Genomic DNA, 22,563 nt, shown 5'->3' with positions numbered 1-22,563 from the left:
ACTTTCTATATAATTACTTCAATCATCTTAATTCATAAAAATATAATTTACTTTTTATTAAAATAGGCTCTCTGAGAACCCAAGTTAAGAAGACTGTTGCTTTCTAAGAATGTCTTTTTTTTGGGGGGGGAGGGGTCTGGTCATGAGGCTTGAACTCTGGGCCTGGGTGCTGTCCCTTAGCTCTTCAGCTCAAGGCTAGCACTCTACCACTTGAGCCACAGCGCCACTTCTGGCTTCTTTTTGCTTATGTGGTGCTAAGGAATCGAACCCAGGGCCTCATGCATGCAAGGCAAGCGCTCTAACACTGAGCCACCTTCCCAGCCCCAAGAATGTCTTCTTGTATGATTATTTTTCCTATATATAGAGTTCTTGAGTTCTAAAAGCTTCCTATTGAGAATTTATTGCCAAGCAACTGTTCTTCCTCCAAATGGAGTTTCTCTGTATTCCAGTCATCCTCCATTGCTTAAAAGCAGTGGCTTGCTGGGTACCAGTGGCTGATGCCTGTAATCCTAGCTATACAGGAGGCTGAGATCTGAGACTCAAGGTTTGAAGCCAGCCCAGACAGAAAAGTTCATGAGACTCTTATCTCCAATAAACTACTCAGAAAAAGCCAAAAATAGTGCTGTGGCTCAAATGGTAGAGCACTAGCTTTGAACACAAAGAGGCTCAGGAACAGCAACCAGGCCCTGAGTTTAAGCCTTAAGACTGGCATTTAAAAAAAAAAACAAAAAACATGGGGCTGGGAAGGTGGCTCAGTGGTAGAGCACTTGCCTTGCATGCTCGAGGCCCTGGGTTCGATTCCTCAGCACCACATAAGCAAAAAAGAAAAAAGCCGGAAGTGGTGCTGTGGCTCAAGTGGTAGAGCACTAGCCTTGAGCTGAAGAGCTGAGGGACAGCGCCCAGGCCCAGAGTTCAGGCCCCACGACCGGACCCAAAAAAAACAAAAAACAAAAAACAAAAAAAAACCAAGAGTAAGAATATCCTATTATCAGTATATTAGTACAGATCAAATTGAAAAAATAAAATAAAAATAAAGCCAGGTGCTCATGGCTCATGTCTATAATCCTAGCTACTCAGGAGGCTGAGATCTGAGGATCACAGTTCAAAGCCAGCCCAGGTAGGAAAGTCCGAGAAACTCTTATCTCCATTAAATCACCAGAAAACCGAAAGTGGCTCAAGTGACAGAGTGCTAGCCTTGAGCTGAAGAGCTGAGGGAGAGTGCCCAGGCCCAGAGTTCAAGCCCCATGACCAACAAAAAAATAAAACGAAAATCTTTTTTTTTGTTGTTTGAATTTTGTTGCTTGAATTTAGGCCTAGGTGCAGTCTCTGACTTTTTTGCTCAAGGCTACCATTCTACCATTTGAGCCATTACTCCACTTCAAGCTTTTTGGTAGCTAGAAGTAATAGTCTCTTTTCCTGGCTAGCTTCAAACAATCCTCAGATCTCAGCATCCTTTGTTGCTAGGATTACAGGCATGAGACACTGTCACCCAGCTCCAAATGAATATTTTTAATAAGTAATCAGTTGGTAGAGGGCAGGGCAAAAACTCTGCTATAAGAATCTGCCAGACACAAATTTGAATTCATGTCTAGTCTTTAACAGCTAGTTCTACATTCAACAGCTTATTTAACCTCTCTGAGCCTCAGTTGCTTTGTACTTTACATAAAAACTGTACTTTGTATATTAAATTTTTAGTGATGAAGAATGTAACTTTATATGAAGAATTTTACATTGCACAGACCTAATAGTGCTTTAAAAATGATATCTAATGTTATCCATCATCAAAAACAACCTAGGTGAAAGAACTAGAACAGGAAAATAAACAATGATTTGAACCATGAAACCAACCATGGACTGGTTTGTTTATACAATTAGTAATTTATCAGTAATCTATCAGGGCAGTTGGTCTTACATGATCAAGCCTGAAGAATGAAACATAGTGAAAGAAATAAAAGTGTAACCTAATTGTTTAGCTTTCTGAAGAGGCTAAATCTGATCCTAAAAAGACACCCTTTGAATATGAACACTCTCACAGTAGCAGTAAAAAGAAAAAATAACCACTGGAAAGAGCTTTATTCCTGTTGAGGAAGACATTAAGAGAAAAGGATCTGGGAAGCTGACATTGTTGTTACATCACAGTCACACAGGGTTTCAATTACTAAGATAGCAACCCTGTATCTTTCACTAACATGGATTCTCTGTCAAGAGCTATAAAGAACAAGGTGATTGTTTGCAACTGGTACATCCTAAAGAAAAGTTAAGAGGAGTTTAAAACAAATACTGGGAAAACATGATTATAATAGGGGTACAAATATTACATTGCCATCAAAATGCCTAGAACAGCAGCTGATTTGAGTCATTAAACAAAGAGCATTGGTAGATGGGCATTGGTGGCTCATGCCAGTAATCCTAGCTACTCAAGAGGCTAAGATACAAAGATCACAGTTCAAAGCCATCCTGGCAGGAAAATCCATGAGACTCTTGTCTCCAATGAACCACAGAAAACCAGAAGTGGCACTGTGGCTCAAGTGGTAGAGCGCTAGCCTTGAGCTAAAGAGCTTAGGGACAGCGCCCAGGCCCAGAGTTCAAGCCCCATAACCAGGAAAAAAAAAAAAAAGCCATTAAATTGATAGGTGTAATTTAACTCACATCTCTTTCAGTGACCATTCTTATCGTGTATATGTTTTTATGCCTATAACATAGTAAATAACACCTGTATATGCATCTTTATACTTTTAATGTATAATAAATTTCCAAAAGAAAATACACATTTTAACTTTTCATAAATATTGTCAATTTTTCCACCAAACTTGATAATTACATATGTTTTCTCCAGACATATACAAGTATCTTTTTTCTTCACAATCTTGTGACTACTGAGTAAAATCAAACTTAACCAATGTTACAGAAAGGAAATAGGACCTAATTTCCTAATTTGTATTTTTAATTTTGAACAAAAATGTAATACGCACTTCTATCTTTCCCATGTTTATACTTTCCTGTTTTTACTGGTCTCTCTGCAATTGCAGAATTTGTCCCAGTTTAGTGGAGCTTTTCCTACATGGATGTCTCCTATTTGACAAATTGGTCAATCTTTTCCTTTTTGGTGTCTACATTTCAATTCATGCTTAGAAAAGTAAACATTATAAAAAGATTTAACTGCTTTTTTCTGCTATTTTCATGATTGCTTTTTGGGGGGGGGAGGGGGGGTTATGCGGTCCTGGGTACTGTCCCTCAGCTCAGAAGCTCAAGGCTAGGGCTCTACCACTTAAGCCACAGTGCCACTTCTGGTTTTCTGGTGGTTTACTGGAGTCAAGAGTCTCACAGACTTTCCTGCCTGGCCTGGCTTTGAACTGTGATCCTCAGATCTCAGCCTCCTGAGTAGCTAGAATTGCAGGCGTGAGCCACCAGCGCCCAGCTCATGATTGCTTTTGTTTTACTTTTTCATCATCAAGAATCTATTTTGGTAGGGAAAATCTGTATAACTTGCTCTCCTTGTTCACTAATACATCTTATATCCAAGTAACAATAGCTCACACCTGTAATGCTAGCTACTCAGGAGGCTGAGACCTAGAAGATGAAGGTTTAAAGCCTTCCAGGGCAGGAAAGTCTGATCGACTCTATCTCCAATTAACCAGCAAAAAGGTTAAAAGCAGAAATCAAGTAGTGGAGTGCTATCTATAAGCAAGCTAACTGAGGGAAAGCACAAGGTCCCAGATTTAAGCCATGGTTTCTGCTTAAATACACACACACACACACACACACACACACACTCCTATAACCTTGTTTAATTGTGTGCATACACATCTACAATATATCCATATTATAGTTCACATTTTGTTAATTATATATAGCCCTAATGAGCACTTATATTTTCCCACATTTTTGATTACCTAGAATTCAGATACACTTGTATATGCTTTCTTGTATATGTGTGTGTGTTAAAGATAAATATTAAGTAGTAGAACCACTGAGTCATTAATATGTCATTTTGATACTGATAATTTACCTCCAAAATGATAAAGTTTATACATATCATGCTTTAATATTTTAATTGAAGCCGGGCGCTGGTGGCTCACGCCTGTAATCCTAGCTACTCAGGAGGCTGAGATCTGAGGATCGCGGTTCAAAGCCAGCCCGGGCAGGAGAGACCGTGAGACTCCTATCTCCAATAAACCACCAGAAAACCGGAAGTGGCGCTGTAGCTCAAGTGGTAGAGTGCTTGCCTTGAGCTGAAGAGCTGAGGGACAGCGCCCAGGACCAGAGTTCAAGCTCCACGTCCAACCAAAAAAAAATCAACAACAATATTTTAATTGACTACCTATATTCATTCATTTGACAAGTATTTAAATGTGTTTTTTTTGTACTAGATATTGTTAATAGAGGGCAGACATACAACATAATGGTAACTAATCTAAACAAGAACAGTTAGAGTGATTAAGGATGTAAGTCTAGGGCTGGGAAGGTGGCTCAGTGGTAGAGAGCTTGCCTTGCATGCCTGAGGCCCTGGGTTCAATTCCTCAGCACCACATAAGCAGAAAAAAAAAGCCGGAAGTGGCGCTGTGGCTCAAGTGGTAGAGTGCTAGCCTTGAGCTGAAAAGCTGAGGGACAGCGCCCAGGCCCAGAGTTCAGGCCCCACGACCAGAACCCCCCCCCCACCAAAAAAAAGAAAAGAAAGTGTTTCATTGTAGAATCATCATTTCTCCAATAACTGGTAAGATTAAACACATAATTTTACCATATTAGCTGCTTGTATTTCCTATTCTGTGATTTTTTTTCTGTTGGGATGTTTGTATTTTTTAATGGTCTTACACATCTTGGGCACTAATCCATTGTTTAAAAAACAGTGCAAGCTGGACACCAATGGCTTAAGCCTGTAATCCTAGCTAATCAAAAAGCTAAGATCTGAGGAGCAAAGTTCAAAGCCACCCAGAGCAAAAAAGTCTGAGAGATTGATCTCCAACTAAACAAAAGCTGTAAATGTAGGTATAGCTGAAACACTAGCTTTAAGTAGAAAAAAGTTATGAGACAGGGCTCAGGCCCTGAATTCAAGTTCCAGTACCAGCACATGCGCATGCATGTACACACACATGAACACACGCATGCATGCACATACACACACATCCCAAAAAGATGTAAATATTTTCTAGTATAATACATAACCTCTAGCCCATGGACAGTCAGGTATATGTGACCAAATCACAAGTGTAGTACTGATTTGTGTTTGTTAAACAAATTTCAGGTACTATCCTCTAAAAGATTTTTAATTGCTTAGATTTAGAGAAAGGAGGCAGGAAGTTTCTCTCAGGGGAGAATAACCTCTTCTCTCCCATGGTTTGTTGGGATGTTATAACATCATTCTTGGCATTACCAAGACAGGTAGACATGCCAAGAGAAGCCCATGAGAAGCATTACTTTTCTGTGTCATCATGCACCAAATGATTTTGAGGGCCTTACAGCAGCATCAGGCCACATGTTTCTACCTGTGCAAGCAATGCAAAGTAAGTCAAATGGCGTACCAGCCTTTTCTAGTTTACCTATTCTTTTCTCCTAAATGCCTGATATAGGATCTAAATACATAATCTACTCTGAATGAACAAGTACATTTGAATGAATACAGACTCTCCTTTACTAGGTTACAGACTCTCCTTTACTAGGTTACAGACTCCTGTGGGCAAGTAGAGTGTCATCTCTTCCTTGATATCACTCCCACAATATCTAACAAAGCTACTATACAGAGAAGCACTCAAATGTTTTTACTGAAGAGATCACTATCTCTAAGCATTCATGGAAGCAGCTGAAGTAATCAATGTAAAACAAGTGATCCCTTCTTCATAAAAAAAGATTACACTCTGATTTGCAGCTTCAGGTTGCTCTGGTGCTGTTTAGGTCTCTTTATCTTAAATTCACTATTTCAGGTCTTTGTTCCAGCAAAACAAAACAATGAAAAACAAAGACCCCAGCAATTACAGTGCCTTCAGTCTTTCTGAGTGCTGTAGGAGACTGTCCATGAAATTCTGGTCATGTATTAGTCTTTCTCCAAAACAATTTTTCTCACTACTAATATTTAAGAATGATTCACATACTAGATCTCCTATTTTTTTCTCTTTCTACGTGCCTTGTTTTGCTAAGTGATGCTAGACTTATCATTTTCCAGGATAATACTCAATTGAGGCTTATAGTTTCATGTGGAACAATGAGACAATGTGGTGTAATGGAAAAAGTACCAAGCCAAATCATGGATGTTTGTGTCCTGACTCAGCCATTAACTAACAAAAGGAACTTAACTAAATATGTCTTTCCATTTCTTTCTCCCCGCCCCCCCACCCGGTTGTGGGGCCTGAACTCTGGGCCTGGGTGCTGTCCCTCAGCTCTTCAGCTCAAGGCTAGCACTCTACCACTTGAGCCACAGCGCCACTTCCGGCTTTTTTTCTTTTTCTGCTTATGTGGTGCTGGGGAATCGAACCCAGGGCCTCATGCATGCAAGGCAAGTACTCTACCACTGAGCCAACTTCCCAGCCCATCAGGCATATTCTTTTAATAAAGACTAAAGCAATGATTTCAAAGTGAAAAGAGAATCACTGACATTCCCCAAATCAGTAAATCTCCAAGTTTTAGTTTCCTCATTTGTAAAGAAAATGCTATTCCCCTTAAAAAGTTACTATGAGAATTAAAGAGAAGTAATGTCTACAGAATGTAACATGGTGGATATCCTCTTTTTACTTCTTTCTCCTAAATCAGGTCTAATTGAGGACTTGCTTGTGAAAAAGATAATAGTATTGATTCAAGTTTTTCTAGGGAAAAAGAGCATTACACTATCATCTGCCATTTAATGTCAATAAAATTTAATACATTAACAAAATAATCACTTAAATACTTTTTTTTTGGGGGGGGGGAATGCTTGAACTCAGGGCTTGAGCACTGTCCCTGAGCTTCTTTTGCTCAAGGCTAGCACTCTACCACTTTGAGCTACAGTGACACTTCCGGCTTCTTCTGTTTATATGATAATGAGGAATGGAACACAGGGCTTCAAGCATGCTAGACAAGCACTCTATCACTAATCCACATTCCCAGCCCAATATTTTTATTTTTTAAAGCTAGTGAACTAACTAGGAGAAAGTGAATGAAGGGGTGACCTTGTCCAGAAAGAAATATACTCTTTAACTGATTTATGTAACTGTAACCCCTCCGTATATCACCTTTATAATAACAATACTTTTTTTAAGCGAGTGAACTGCTACAGTTCACTGTGACTCATATAAAATAGACCCTTTAATCACTCCCGTTGAATATAACAGCCTTCTCTGAAAGAAATGCTTATTTATACTATCTAGCTATGACAGCTGTGCTAATGGATTTTAAAATGACTTAAGCATCTAAACTGTACCAGAAAAATTCCATTCAAGCCAGGTGCCGGTGGCTCACGCCTGTAATCCTAGCTACTCAGGAGACTGAGATCTGAGGATCCCAGTTCAAAGCCAGCCTAGGCAGGAAAGTCCATGAGACTCTTATCTCCAATAAACCACCAGAAAACCAGAAGTGGTGCTGTAGCTCAAGCAGTAGAGCACTCATCTTGATCTGAAGAGCTGAGGGATAGTGCCCAAGCCCAGGGTTCAAGCCCCACGACCGACAAAAAAAAAAAAAAAACATTCACTGGTTACTGGTAAGATGGAGGAAATGTGTGTTTTTGTTTTTTTTTTTGGTCGGTCGTGGGGCTTGAACTCTGGGCCTGGGCACTGTCCTTCAGCTCTTCAGCTCAAGGCGAGCGCTCTACCACTTGAGCTACAGCACCACTTCCGGTTTTCTGGTGATTATTGGAGATAGGAGTTTCACAGTCTTTCCTGCCCGGGCTGGCTTTGAACCGTGATCCTCAGATCTCAGCCTCCTGAGTAGCTAGGATTACAGGCGTGAGCCACGAGCGCCCGGCTAGGAGGAAATGTTTTATTCCGTTATCAACAATATTAAATACATAAAATCAGTCATACTACCATCAGAATTCAAGCCAGAGCACTTAATAAGAGCTATAAATATATGAAGCAAAAATTGACAGAAATGAAATGATAAATAAGTAATTTATCAATAACAGAAACTTCAACCCCCAATTTCAGTAATTGATAAAACTAAAGAAAAGATTAGCAAGGAAACAGAAAACATGAGCATAACTATCAACCAATTAAATCTAACAGACATCTACAAAATATTTTAGACAATAACAGCAGAATATACATTTTTTCTTAAGAACACATACATGGTCAGAAAAGACCATATATTAGGCAATAAAGCAATTTATAAGGCCCTAAACCATATAAAGTATATTTAACCAAAAGAGAGCAAAATTTAAAACCAGAAAGAAGTTCCAGTACATGGAAATTAAACCACATACTTTAAATAACCAAAAGGATAAATTGCAAGAAAAATTAGAAAAGACTTTGAGATAGATAAAAACACAAATACAGCATACCATATGTATGGGATCTAACCAAAGCAGTGCTTAAGAGAGAAATTCATAGCTATATATATTTATTTCAAATAATAACATAACTTTCTACCTTAAGAAAATAATAAACTCAGTGGGGGCACCAGTGGCTCACACCTGTAATCCTAGCTACTCAAAAGGCTGAGATCTGAGGATCATGTTTCAAGCCAGCCCAGGCAGAAAAGTCCATGAGACTCTTATCTCCAATTAATCATCAAAAAGCTGGAAGTCGAGCTGTGGATCAAATGATAGAGCTTTGAGAAAAATAGCTCAGAACAATGTCTAGGCCCTGAGTTCAAGCCTCTGGACCAGCACTAAAACAAAAACAAAAAAAAAAAGAAATTAAAAAAGAAACTCAAAGCAAGCAGAACTACAACAGAGCTCAAAGTGGAAATAAATAAAATGCCTACCTACTAGAGCATCAAGGGCCAAATTGATCATAGACTGTAACTTCTGAAACCATAAACCAAAATAAACTTTCACTTGATCAGTTGATTACTACAATGACTGAAAACTTATACAGAATCCAGAAAGAAATTTTTAGGACATAGAAAGGTATAGAATGTATCAAGCATTCTTATATTTAAATAGACATTTCTCCAGAGATGACAAGCGAATGACCAATAAGCACATAAAAGATGTTCAACTTGAAAAATCAAAGTCACTACTTCAGAAGCATCAGATGTGCTATAATCAAAAAGAAGACAAAGAACAATTGTTAGTGAGGATATGAAGAAATGAGAATCCTTCTGTACTGTTGATAAGAAAGCTAAATGATGCAAGTGTTTGTAAATTCAGGCAGTTCCTTAAAAAAAGGTGAGCATGAGGCCAGTGCAGTGGCCCAAGTCTATAATGCTAGCTACCTGAGAGGCAAAGATAGGAAATCATGGTTCAAGGCCAGCCTGTGAATAAAAAGCCTGTCTTGATGGCTAGGTGTGGTGGTATATGACTGTTACCTTAAGCTACAAGGGAAGCACAGTGGCTTGGTGCAATGGCCATGATTGTCACCCCAGGAACAAATAGGAGCACAAGGGGCTGAGAAGGTGGCTCAGTGGTAGAGCGCTTGCCTTGCATGCAACAGGACCTGGGTTCAATTCCTCAGCACCACATAAGCAGAAAAAGCCAGAAGTGGCGCTGTAGCTCAAGTGGTAGAGTGCTAGCCTTGAGCTGAAGAGCTGAGGGACAGTTTCCAGGCCCAAAGTTCAGGCCCCACAACTGACAAAAAACAAACAAACACATAGGAGCACAAGCAGGAGGATCACAGTCTAGGCTGGTGCAGACACAAAAGTAACATTCTATCATGAAAATAACCAATGCTAAAGGAGGGATGAAGAGCGGCTCAAGTTGGAGAACACCTGTTAAGCAAGCCTAAGTACTGAATTCAAAACCTAGTTATCTCTCAAAAAAACAAATTAGGCTAAGGATATAACTCATGTGTAAAGCACTTGTCTACCATGCAAGAGGAGAAGATTTGATCCCCAGCACTGTAAGTAGTAATATTAATAGAAATAATAGTAGTGGTAGTAGTAATAGTAAATGCAAGGTAAACATAGAGTTGACATGTAACCAAATAACTCCACTATTTCTACACAGTCTAGGTATCATGGTCATACCTATAATCCTAGCACTCAAGAGACTAAACCAGGAAGATCACAAATTCAAGACCAGCTTGAATTACATATTGAAACACTGATTCAAAAAAACAAAAAGGCTGGGCACTTGTGGCTCACAACTGTAAATTTAGCTACTGAGGGGGCTAAAATGTAAGGATGGTGGCTTGAAGCCAACTTGGGCATGAAAGTCTGAGACTCCTATCTCTAATCAACTACCAACACTAAGCACTACCCTTGGGCAAAACAGCTCAGGTACAATGCACAGGCCTTGAGTTCAAGCCCTAGGACTGGCACAAATAAAAAGAAAGAAAACAAAATGAATATTTACCTTTGTACAGCCACTTAAAGATAATAATTTTTTATGATATGGATACATTACCTACTATACTAATAGGCATCTGATAATAAATTTTTTTTTTTTTTTTTTAGTCCGGTCGTGGGGCCTGAACTCTGGGCCTGGGCGCTGTCCCTCAGCTCTTCAGCTCAAGGCTAGCGCTCTACCACTTGAGCCACAGCACCACTTCCGGCTTTTTTCTTTTTGCTTATGTGGTGCTAAGGAATCGAACCCAGGGCCTCAGGCATGCAAGGCAAGCGCTCTACCACTGAGCCACCTTCCCAGCCCCTGATAATAAAAATTTTAAAAGAATTATTTCCATACAAAAAATATTGCCCCAAAGTGGAAAAACCCAAATGTTCATTAACTGAGTAATGAATAAATAAAATGTGATATACACAATGAAATATTTGATATTAAAAAGAAATGAAGGGGCTGGGAAGGTGACAGTGGTAGAGTGCTTGCCTAGCATTCATGAAGCCCTGTGGGTTCAATTCCTCAGTACCACATAAACAGAAAAAGCCAGAAATGGTGCTGTGGCTCAAATGATGGAGTACTAGCCTTGAGCAAAAGAAGCTCAGAGACAGAAAGGAAGTACTGATACATGCTACAACATGGATGAACTGGGCATGATCGTACACATCTGGAATTCCAGCACTCAGGAGGCAGAAACAGTACAACTGTAAGCTCCAGGTCACCCTGACTACAGGAAGACACCCCGGGAGAGAAAGGGAAGAAGAAAGGTGATACAAAAAAAGGAAACAAAAAGAAGGGAAAGAAAGAAAAAAGGAAGAAAAATACTATGGTAAATAAAAGAAGCCAGACACAGACTCTATTTACATGAATTATCCAGAATAGGAAAATTCACAGAGAAATAAAGTAGATTAATGATTATCAGGGGCAACAAAAGAGGAGTGGTTAAAGAAATGAGGACTACCAGTTACAGGTACTGATTTCTTTCTGCAGTAATGAGGCTGTTTGAAAACTGGATGCTGGGGGCTGGGAAAGTGGCTCAGTGGTAGAGCGCTTGCCTTCCATGCCTGAGGCCCTGGGTTCGATTCCTCAGCACCACATAAGCAAAAAGAAAAAACCCGGAAGTGGCACTGTGGCTCAAGTGGTAGAGCGTTAGCCTTGAGCTGAAGAGCTGAGGGACAGCGCCCAGGCCCAGAGTTCAGGCCCCATGACCAGACGCCCCCTCAAAAAAGAAAGAAAATTGGATGCTGTAGCATTGATGGCTGCACAATTCTGTAAGTCAACTGAAAACACCGTACACCTGTAACTCTCTGAACAGATGAATTTCATGGTACATGCATGTCTCAATGAAGCTATGTTTGAAATAAGAAAACTAGAAATAAATGTAATTCTAGTTGGTCTGATCATCTGACTTTAGCGCATATGCTCTACCATTTATACAAAGCACTGAAACTAATCTTTAACTACAAAATTGAAAATTAGTAACATGTCCTATTTTGACCAATAAATTGACTTTAATGGCCACAAAGGTATTTTTATATAAAATATAAACATTTTAATGCTAATTTTCTACTTTACATTAGAATATTTATGTGCCAAACCAATTATAACTGCTAATAAAACAAGTTTTATCTTTAATGAGGGATTTAAAAGAGTTTAGTAAAGCTCTTCATTAAAACTTTCAACTAAACAAGTGTTCATTTGTGTGTTTGTGTGTGTATGTGTACTTGTGTGTCGCTTCAGTCTTTAGGAATAAAATCAGGATTGGGTGCTATCCCTGAGCTTTTTTGCTCAAGGCTAGTGCTCTACCACTTGAACTACAGCTCAAGTTTTGCTTTGTTTTGTTTTTGTTTTTGTTTTGGTGGTTGATTGGAGATAAGAGTCTCACAGACTTCCCTGCTCAGGCTGGCTTCAAATTGCAATCATCAGACCTCAGCCATCTGAGTTGCTAAGATTGCAGGCATCAACCACTGGCACCAGCAGAAGTAGCATATTTTGTTTAATAGATTTTCTCATTTGTTTGGTTTATTAATCAGGCACTAATACTCTAAAAAGAGCTAAGCAACAACAGAATTTTAGACATTCCTCAACATTTCCCAGGCTTATATTTTGGTTTTTAGTTTCATCAAAATGTCTATATTAAACATCAATAGTTTTTTTTTTTTTTTTATCAAATTAAGGCTTTCTATAGGAATTTACAATCTGTAGCATGGAATGACAATAGGAAAATTATTTAGCTTCCTTTCATTCTCTTTTTTCCTCCTCTTCTTAAATGAAGATTTTTTTTTTTTTTTGGTCGGTCGTGAGGCTTGAACTCTGGGCTTGGGTGCTGTCCCTACGGTCTTCAGCTCAAGAATGCTCTACCACTTGAGCCACACCGCCACTTCCGGTTTTCTAGTGGTTTATTGGAGATGAGTCTCATGGACTTTCTTTGCCCGGGCTGGCTTTGAACCACGATCCTCAGATCTCAGTCTCCTGAGTAGCTAGGATTACAGGCGTGAGCCACCGGTACCGGCTTGAAGATAATTTTTTTTTTGAAGATAATTTTTAAAACAAAATCTGCTTCTGTGCTAGAGATAGAACTCAGAGGTAGAGCCCTTGCGTAGGATGTTCAATATTTTGGGTTGGGTTCCCAGCACAAAAGACCAAAAAAGCACTCTGTGAGGTGTAATTGTTACTACTTCTTGAATGAAAAAACTGGGCCAGCAGACACTAAAGTAATGAAAACCTCTTAAGAACAATATAAATAAGGTGAGAATAGGTAAGTAAGGAAATAATGCTGCACTAGAGAATGAGACCAAAATTGGTACATATAACTAGATTTGCAGAACTTTTTTTTTTAACAGTTCTTTTAGGCCAAATATTTAGTTATTTTTGAAGATAGTTTAATTAATAATCATTGTTTAATAATCATTGTGGACAATCCACTGAATGCATAATACAAAAACCCTTGCCAAAACTGAAAAGGATGATCTCAAAATGATATGTATGTTCCTGAGCTGAAGGTGCCCAGGCCCCAGAGTTCAAGTCCCATGACCAATTTAAACAAAAAAAAAAAAAGGAAATTTCAGTAAATAATAAGTTTAGTATATAGGCAATTTTACATAAATAAAAAATTTATATAAAATTTTACATATTTTACAAAAATACACAATACATACATAAAATTATATTTTGTAAAATAAACTTGTGTAAAATAAAATTTACATTAAAATAATTACATAAAAGTTTACATAACGAAAATAATAACTGGGGCTGGGAAGGTGGCTCAGTGGTAGAGTGCTTGCCTTGCACCCATGAGCCCTGGGTTCGATTCCTCAGCACCACATAAGAAAAAAGAAAAAAGCCAGAAGTGGCGCTGTGGCTCAAGTGGTAGAGCACTAGCCTTCAGCTGAAAAGCTGAGGGACAGCACCCAGGCCCAGAGTTCAGGCCCCAGGACCGGACAAAAAAAAAAGAAATAAAATAATAATAATAACTTAAAAAGCAAAGTACCCAAACACAGATCTCAATTCCATCTATCCAACTAAGGAACTAATCTGGAAAAATCCTTATAAAATTGAGGATATTTTTGCTTTATTTTTGTCAGTCATGGGGCTTGAACTCAGGGCCTGGGCACTGTCTCTTGAGCTTTTCTGCTCAAGGCTAGCACTCTACCACTTTGAGCCACAATGCCACTTTGGTTTTCTAGTAGTCAATTGGAGATAAAGAGTATCACAGACTTTCTTACGGGGGCTGGCTTTAAACCATGATCCTCAGATCTTAGCCTCCTGAATAGCGCCTGGCTGTAACATTGAGTTTTAAGTATTCTATTTATTCATGGTTGCTGTTCTAATAAATTATAAAATATACATTCCAAGTATTCACAATTAATCTATGTAATTCAGATTTTAATAATACATCCATTCATTAATCGACTTTCCAAAGGACATTAAGTACCTACCTTCTCTGCTTTTTCAACTTCTCCCTTCCATGGTCAGTAAACATACTCACTTATCTTTTGATAACATTAAAACATGTTCTTCAATCCCATATTTTCTTCTGGTTACTGTCCTCACCTTGTTCATTCTCAGCCAAGCACTTCATTTTTTTAAGTTACTACTGTCTCATCTTCAATCCACTAAAACCACTCTAGTTAAGATCATCAATGCCTTTCCAACTGCCAACCCTAACACTTCTGATTTTATCTAGCCCAGCTATGCACACCAACACAGCTTACCACAGTGCTTACAAATTGTCTCTTCTACAAACCTGATACATAGGTACTGACTGTCTTCTTCTGCCTCCCTTTGGGGGCATTTGTTTCTTGAATTTGATTTGTATACGGTCTGATGTTCCCTATTATAACCTGTCCTTACTTTCTATGTTTTCCTCCTCTCTTGTAGCTTGAACAACTTTTCCCTAAAACCTATCCTATCTTTCCAAAACCTAGCAAATCTCTTATATTCCTTCTCCTAATTAAAGTTACCACACTCAAATTACCTTAGCCCAGACATCTAAGAACTATTCTACTCACCAACAACATTCTCCAGTCAGCCCTAGTATACTTGTTATTTTTGGTGCTGAGATCAAACCCAGTACCTCATGTGAGCTAGATAAGTACACTACCATAGAGCCACACATGCCTAGTCCAATTCTATTAATGCTAAATCTAAATATCTCTTATTACATCTACCCTTTCTTCTTCATCACAGATATTACTGCCCTAATTCATGCTATCTTCCCTGCCTTAGTCTTTTTAAAGTTTCCCTAATGGAATATCTATCCATCAAGTCCCCCAACTTGTCTGTTACACTGACAGTAAACACAAATATTACTAAACAGTATTTTAATTTTTTTTTTTTTTTTGGTTGGTTGTGGGGCTTGAACTCTGGGCCTGGGCGCTGTCCCTGAGCTCTTTAGTTCAAGAGTAGTGCTCTACAACTTGAGCCACAGGGCTACTTCAGGTTTTCTGTTGGTTAACTGGAGATAAAGAGTTTCATGGACTTTCCTGCCTGGGCTGGCTTTGAACCTCCATTCTCAGATCTCAGCCTCCTGAGTGTAAGGTCTGCACAGGGACACCTCCCTACCTCTTGGCTAAGTCTCCGCCCAGTATCTGTTACCTAGGTAACTGGCAGACCTGGAAGCAGTCACCTTCCCCTTCCTGCTAGGTCACAACCTGGGCCACCTCTGGTCAAATGCCTCCCATCTGACCTTAGGAGGGTCCCAGACCCTGAGGTAACATCTGGGTCCAGTGTGGCCACACCTTTCCCCCACCTGGCCACATCTCTTCCTGTCCCTGGCCTACATAAGTTCTGGCCCAGGGGTGGGTTGCCCCCTTTTCCTTTTCCACCATGCCTCTCCACCATGCAGGGGCTGGGAAGGTGGCTCAGTGGTAGAGTGCTTGCCTTGCAATATATGAAGCTCTGGGTTCGATTCCTCAGCACCACATAAGCAAAAAGAAAAAAGCCGGAAGTGGCGCTGTGGCTCAAGTGGTAGAGCGCTAGCCTTGAGCTGAAGAGCTGAGGGACAGCGCCCAGGCCCAGAGTTCAGGCCCCACAACCGGACCAAAAAAAAAAAAAAAAATGTACTCTCCACCATGCATGGCGGGGGCAGCAGTTCAGTAAATAAACTTCTTTCCCTGCCTGAACAGCACATGGTGTTCTCTTCATCAGCTACCTAATGAAACCTACCTATTTAATATGCCTTACACTGAGTAGCTAGGATTACAAGTGTGAGCCATCGGCACCCGGCTTATTATTATTATAAAGGTGATGATGTACAGAGGGGTTACAGTTACATAAGTCAGGTGATGAGTACATTTGTTTTTTGGACAATGTCACCCTTTCCCTCATTCTCCCAGTTTTTCCTTCCCACCTCCACCCTCAAGTTGTATAATTCATTTTCAACACAGTGTCTAATGAGTACCACTGCTGCATTTGTTCACCCTTTGTCCCTTCATTTCTGTGTGTCCCCTTACCCTCCCGAAGACAGATAACTGAATAAACCAGACAAAACCAAAAACAGCAACAAAGAAAAAACAAAACAAAACAAAAAAACCTCTTATTTTCATTTCCTAGCGTTCATTAAGATTTTTTTTTTTTTTGTCGGTTATGGTGCTGGAACTCTGGGCCTGGGCGCTGTCTATCAGCTCTTTGGCTCAAGGCTAGCGCTCTACCACTTGAGCCACAGTGCCACTTCTGATTTTCTGGTGGTTTATTGGAGATAAGAGTCTTACAGACTTTCTTGCCCAAGCTGGCTTTGAGCTGCAATCCTCAGATCTCAGCCTCCTGAGTATCTAGGATGACAGGCATGAGCCACCAGTGCCCGGCTAAGATAAATATTATTTTCCATGATCAAATGCTTATAGGCATTGCTTCTTTGTGTTCCTCTCCTAAGAGTATAAATATTTTTAAGCTCTTCATTTGGGTCCCCATGATCTACTTTTAAAAATTCTTACTCTGAGTATGTTCACAAAAAAAAATCAAATTAAATTAAAAAAAAAAAATTCTTACTCTGGGGCTGGGAAGGTGGCTCAGTGGTAGAGCACTTGCCTTGCATGCATGAGGCCCTGGGTTCGATTCCTCAGCACCACATAAGAAAAAGCCGGAAGTGCGCTGTGGCTCAAGTAGTAGAGTGCTAGCCTTGAGCTGAAGAGCTGAGGGACAGCGCCTAGGCCCAGAGTTCAGGCCCCACGACCGGACCCCCCCCCAAAAAAAAAAAAATTCTTACTCTGCTGGATAGTAACTGAAGCTTTTTATCTGGCTCCTAGGCCCATATCTCCTGCCTAAATTCCTTACAAGATATGAAACTAAAATTGACATATAGCACCATGGTAGAGCACTTGCTATCATGTACTAGGCCCTTGGTTTGATTCCTAGCATGGCAAACAGAAGAAGCAAAAGGTGTTTTTTTCTGTTCTGTTCTGTTTTTGTTTTGTGGGTCCTATACACTGTCCCTGGGCTCCTTCTGCTCAAGGCTAGCACTCTACCACTTGAGCCACATTGCCATTTCTAGCTTTTTCTGTAATTAATTGGAGATAAGAGTCTCACAGACTTTTCTGTCTGGGCTGGCTTCGAATTGCAATCCTCAGATCTCAGCCTCCTGATTAGCTAGGATTACTGGTGTGAGCCACTGGTGCCCAGTGAAAAGATGAATTTTTGAATGCTACTCAGTCTCCAAAAGAGATATGCTACCATTATTTGCAGTTGCCCAAACAAACAACATATATTGTTCCATAAACTTTTTTCATAGTTGTGCCCAAGCTTTCCTCTACTTAAAATATCTCATTTCTAGCTATCTAAAACTTCAAAATAAAATTTCAATACATCAGTGTCACTATTTTGAGGGGGGGAAAAATCTTCCTTGATTTCCCCAAGTAAAAATGGTCCTCACAAAAGCTGATGCATTCACTTACTTACTCATTTCACTTCCCGAGCAGCCCTTTCTTCCTTGAGGACAAGAACATCCTATTCATCTTTCCATCTCTATCTCCAGCATAGTCTTGCCAGAGCAAAATGAGTCAATAGCTGCTACTAAATTAACAAATAAGCAATGAATGAATGTGAAATACTTTATTGGGTGCTACTAAGAAGTACAATGTATCTCTTCTTTCAAAAAATTGAAGGACACATAGTGGAAAATTTGGAAGACAGAAACTCATGAATAGTAACAATATAAGAAAAATACACCAAGGGGCTGGGAAGGTGGCTTAATAGAGTGCTTGCCTAGCATGCATGAAGCCCTGTGGGTTCAATTCCTCATTACCACATACATAGAAAAAGCCAGAAGTGGTGCTGTGGCTCAAATGGTAGAGCACTAGACTTGAAGCCCCAGGACTGGCAAAAAAAAAAAAAGGCAACACATCAAAACTTAGAAATTGGGGCTGGGAAGGTGGCTCAGTGGTAGAGTGCTTGCCTAGCATGCATGAGGCCCTGTGGGTTCAATTCCTCAGTACCACATAAGCAGAAAAAGCCGGATGTGGTGCTGTGGCTCAAGTGGTAGAGTGCTAGTCTTGAGCTAAAGAGCTGAGGGACAGCGCTTGGCCCAGAGTTCAAGCCCCACGACTGACAAAAAAAAAAAAAATTAGAAATTTTCACATGATACTAAGATGTAACAGATTCATAAATGTTACTTCTTAAAAAGCCATTGACCATTGGTCACTCATGTCTGTAACTATGATCTTAGGATCATAGCTCAAAACCAGCTCAGGAAGAAAAGTCTGTGAGATTCTTTTTGTTAATTGTGAAAATACCTTACAGAGGAGTTACAATTACATGGGCAAGGTAATGATACATTTCTTATGAAGCATTGTTGCCTCCTCCTTTGTTTCCCCTTCCCATCCCTTCCCACCCTCACCCCCCAGATTCTTATCTCCAATTAACTACCAGACAGCCAGAAAAGGCACTGTGGCTCAAAGTGGTAGATCACCAACCTTTAGCACAAAAACTCAGGGATAATACCCAGGCCATGATTTCAAGCCCAGGACCATCAAACAAAGAAACCAAAAATCCTTAAGATAAAATGAATAACTTTATAGTCTAGAATTATCTGACAAAATTTCATAGGAAGGAAAGCTTGAATGTTAAAAAAAATACTTTAAAAAACTTAAACCTAGGAAGTGGCACTGTGGCTCAAGTGGTAGAACGCTCACCTTGAGCTGAAGAGCTAAGGGACAACGCCAAGGCCCATGACCAACAAAAAAATTAAAAAAAAAACTTAAACCTAGGGGCTGGGAATGTGGCTCAGTGGTAAAATGCTTTCCTAGCATGCAGGAAGCCCTGGGTTTGATTCCTCAGTACCACATACACAGAAAAAGCCAGAAGTGGTGCTATGGCTCAAGTGATATAGTGCTATCCTTGAGCAAAAAAAGCTCAGGAACAGTGCCCAGGCCCCAAGTTCAAGTCCCAGGACTAGCAGGGAAAAAAAACATAAAAAACTTAAATCTATTTTAAAAAATCAAACCTAATGTACACAACTGTTTCATTGTAGGACTTTGGTGGTGTGGCTGGGTAGGTAAGTGCATGGAAGCCTATAACATTTGTTCTCCAGCACAAAAAGAAATTGTTCCATTTTATAACAAAAATACATTTCTGCAGGAAAAAAGAAAGAAACAAAGAAAGATCTCCTGGTTGGTAAAGCCATTCAACAAATATGTAAGCTTACTGTAGGACAAAAGCTGTAAATAAGAGGTTAGCACAATACTAGGATACAAAGACTTTATAACAGTAAGCTTTTCAGTGAAATCTCATAACCTAATGATAACTTAAAAAACACTCCACATAATTCATATTTATATAACTACTGATAAAACTAGTACTTGAGTGTCTATTGCATTATAGGTACAAGTATAAGCACTGGAAATGAATCAGTAACACAGGCAAAACCATAAATCTATGAGGCTCACATTCTAATGAATTGAAACTGATACTAAAGAAGATAACCATAAAATTTTTGTTGTGCTACATGTTATGTACTAAGAAGAAAAAGGATTGGGAGGATATAGGGCAAGATGGTGGATTAGAAGCACCCACTGATTACTCTCAGAATGAGAAGAATCTGTTGACACAGAAGAGACAAGCTTCTAAAGAAAGGAAGGAAGGAAAGGAAGGATGGGGAAAGAAGGGAAGGAAGGAAAGAGGGAAGGAAAAAAGGATGGAAGGAAGGAGGAAAGAAGAGAGGGAATGAGGGAGGGTAGGAAGAAGAGAGGGAAGGAACCAGGAACCACAAAAGAGGGGGTGGAGAGGCAGAAAATGACAAACCAAAAATCCAGCAGAAGCAGTGAGAAGTTCTGACCCAGTCTCCAGTTCCCAGACTTCCAATTCTAGTTGGAGGAAAAGCCCACACAACTTGCAAGCCTTAATCCCAGTACAAGGATCTGTGAGTTAGCAACTACCCAGGTATATGAGGCTTTACCTTGGTGAAGAAAGGCGTTTTGAGCCAGGTGCTGGTGGCTCACACCTGTAATCCTAGCTACTGAGGAGTCTGAGATCTAAATATCAAGGTTCAAAGCCAGCCCCTGCAAAGAAATCTAAGAGACTATTATCTCCAATTAAGCAGCAAAAAGCCAGAAATAAAGATATGGTTCAAGTGATAGAACACCAGACTTGAGCAAAAAAGCCAAGAGCTTAAGACCCTGAGTACAAGCCCTAGTACCAACATACACATGCACACATTCACTCACATTCACACAACACACACACACACACACACACACACACACACACACACACACACACACACACACACACACACACACACACACCACTTAGAAAAAGTAGAAACAAAAAACAAATTAGAGGGGGCTTGGAAGGTGGCTCAGTGGTAGAGCACTTGCCTTGCATGCCTGAGGCCCTGGGTTCGATTCCTCAGCACCATATAAGCAAAAAGAAAAAAGCCAAAAAAAAACCCCCAACAAATTAGAACAATTATGATTTAACAGCATGCTTTATAGAAGTACCATACTTCTATTTTTTTTTTGGGGGGGGGGGTCCGGTCGTGGGGCCTGAACTCTGGGCCTGGGCGCTGTCCCTCAGCTCTTCAGCTCAAGGCTAGTCCTCTACCACTTGAGCCACAGCACCACTTCCGGCTTTTTTCTTTTTGCTTATATGGTGCTGAGGAATTGAACCCAGGGCCTCATGCATGCAAGGCAAGCGCTCTACCACCTTCCCAGCCCATCCATGCTTCTATTTTAAAAGACTCAAATTTCTAAGAAAGGATTCTTAAAAAAAAATAGAAAAAAATTAAAAGATCCAAAATACATGGGGGAAGCTGGGAAGGTGGCTCAGTGGTAGAGTACTTGCCTTCCATGCATGAGGCCCTGAGTTCGATTCCTCAGCACCACATAAACAGAAAAAGCAGGAAGTGGCGCTGTGGCTCAAGTGGCAGAAAGCTTGCCTTGAGCTGGCCCAGGCCCAGAGTTCAAGCCCCATGACCAACCAAAACCAAAACCAAAAACAAAACAAAAAACTAAACAAAAAAACCCAAATACTGAACTGCTATAGCAAATGTCATCAGGAAATATGCAACAAGCCCTGTACTTTAAGTATTCTTCTGGAAGCATTCACAAAGCAGTAGAGGATTCTCATGTTCCATGCTATATCAATCAACTTAATGCTATATCAATCAATTTCATAGGAAGGAAAGCTTTGAGTATTAAAAAAAAAAAGAAGACTTTATAAAAACTTAAACCTATAGTTCACATCAACCAGCATTCACTGAGCAGCTACTATGTGTTGAACCACAATTGAAATACTTCTTTTTAGTGCTCAACACAAAACTCATGTCATGTATGGACAAACACATTCAAGTGAAAATAATGAAAAAAAAAGATATAAAGATGTCTAGGAAAGTTAACATTAAAGCATAAAATGAACTTAGGAAAATGTAATAGATCAGTATAAAAATAACACTGAACATTTCCTTAGTACTTATTATGTGTGGTTGCCATGGAGGTGTGCTGCTTGTATCAGCCTTCTTGAAAGAATCTGCCAATAAGCTGCTTGGTATGGCTATACAAATCCCGAGCTGTAGGACCTTCAAGATCTCCTGCCTTCAAACTGAAGCCTAGTTTTCCTAGGCAGTTTTAATGACTGATCACAGCACTCCCGACTGGCCATTTCTGTATAACACAAAACTCCTCTCATGAACAATTCTTGTTCCAGAATCTTCACTGGGTGGTCAGAGATGCTTTAGGTCTGCACCATACTGAGGCTCTTTCCTGAAAATTCTGCCTCCTCTACCTTCCCTTTTCACAGGAGTCTTCTCCCACATATACCTCTTATATTCCTGATTCTATCACAGCAGCTACTTCCTAAATGACTCAAACTAACACAGCTGATACCAGAAATGGACTGAGAAAGCAGAAGGAAAAATAAGGCCTGGAAACTAGATCACTTACCACCCTACTAGCAATAAGAATCTCATCCTGGGTGGTATATGAGACTAATGAATAGTACCTGGCACAGGCTGGTGGCCCACATGATAATACATTCACAAGCTTCTACTTAGGAGAATATTCCCAGAGAGGAACTCTCTAACTGGTGTAAAGATTCAGATGTCTGACAAGTATAAAGTATAAGAACAATGGAATTAGCTAGCTGTTATGTGGCATCAATTTCCTAGAGAGGGTAGCTAATAAACATTTGGAAACTAAATGTGAAGGCCTGAGGGCTCTTTGGTAGCCCACAGA

At 39.9% G+C, this 22,563-nt stretch overlaps 1 protein-coding gene across 2 annotated transcripts in view; it reads right to left on the bottom strand.

The window, feature by feature from the left end:
* Zfyve9 (zinc finger FYVE-type containing 9) overlaps positions 1–22,563 on the bottom strand; it is a 115,461-nt gene that overhangs the window by 79,844 nt on the left and 13,054 nt on the right. The gene's annotated exons all lie outside the window — the stretch shown is intronic.

This window comes from Dipodomys spectabilis, unplaced genomic scaffold (assembly GCF_019054845.1).
Source record: "Dipodomys spectabilis isolate Male_0828 unplaced genomic scaffold, ASM1905484v1 ptg000002l, whole genome shotgun sequence".
In the NCBI taxonomy this organism is placed as follows: Eukaryota; Metazoa; Chordata; class Mammalia; order Rodentia; family Heteromyidae; genus Dipodomys; species Dipodomys spectabilis.
The sequence above is the reverse complement of the archived record's forward strand: the minus strand, read 5'-3'. Positions and strand labels throughout refer to the sequence as shown.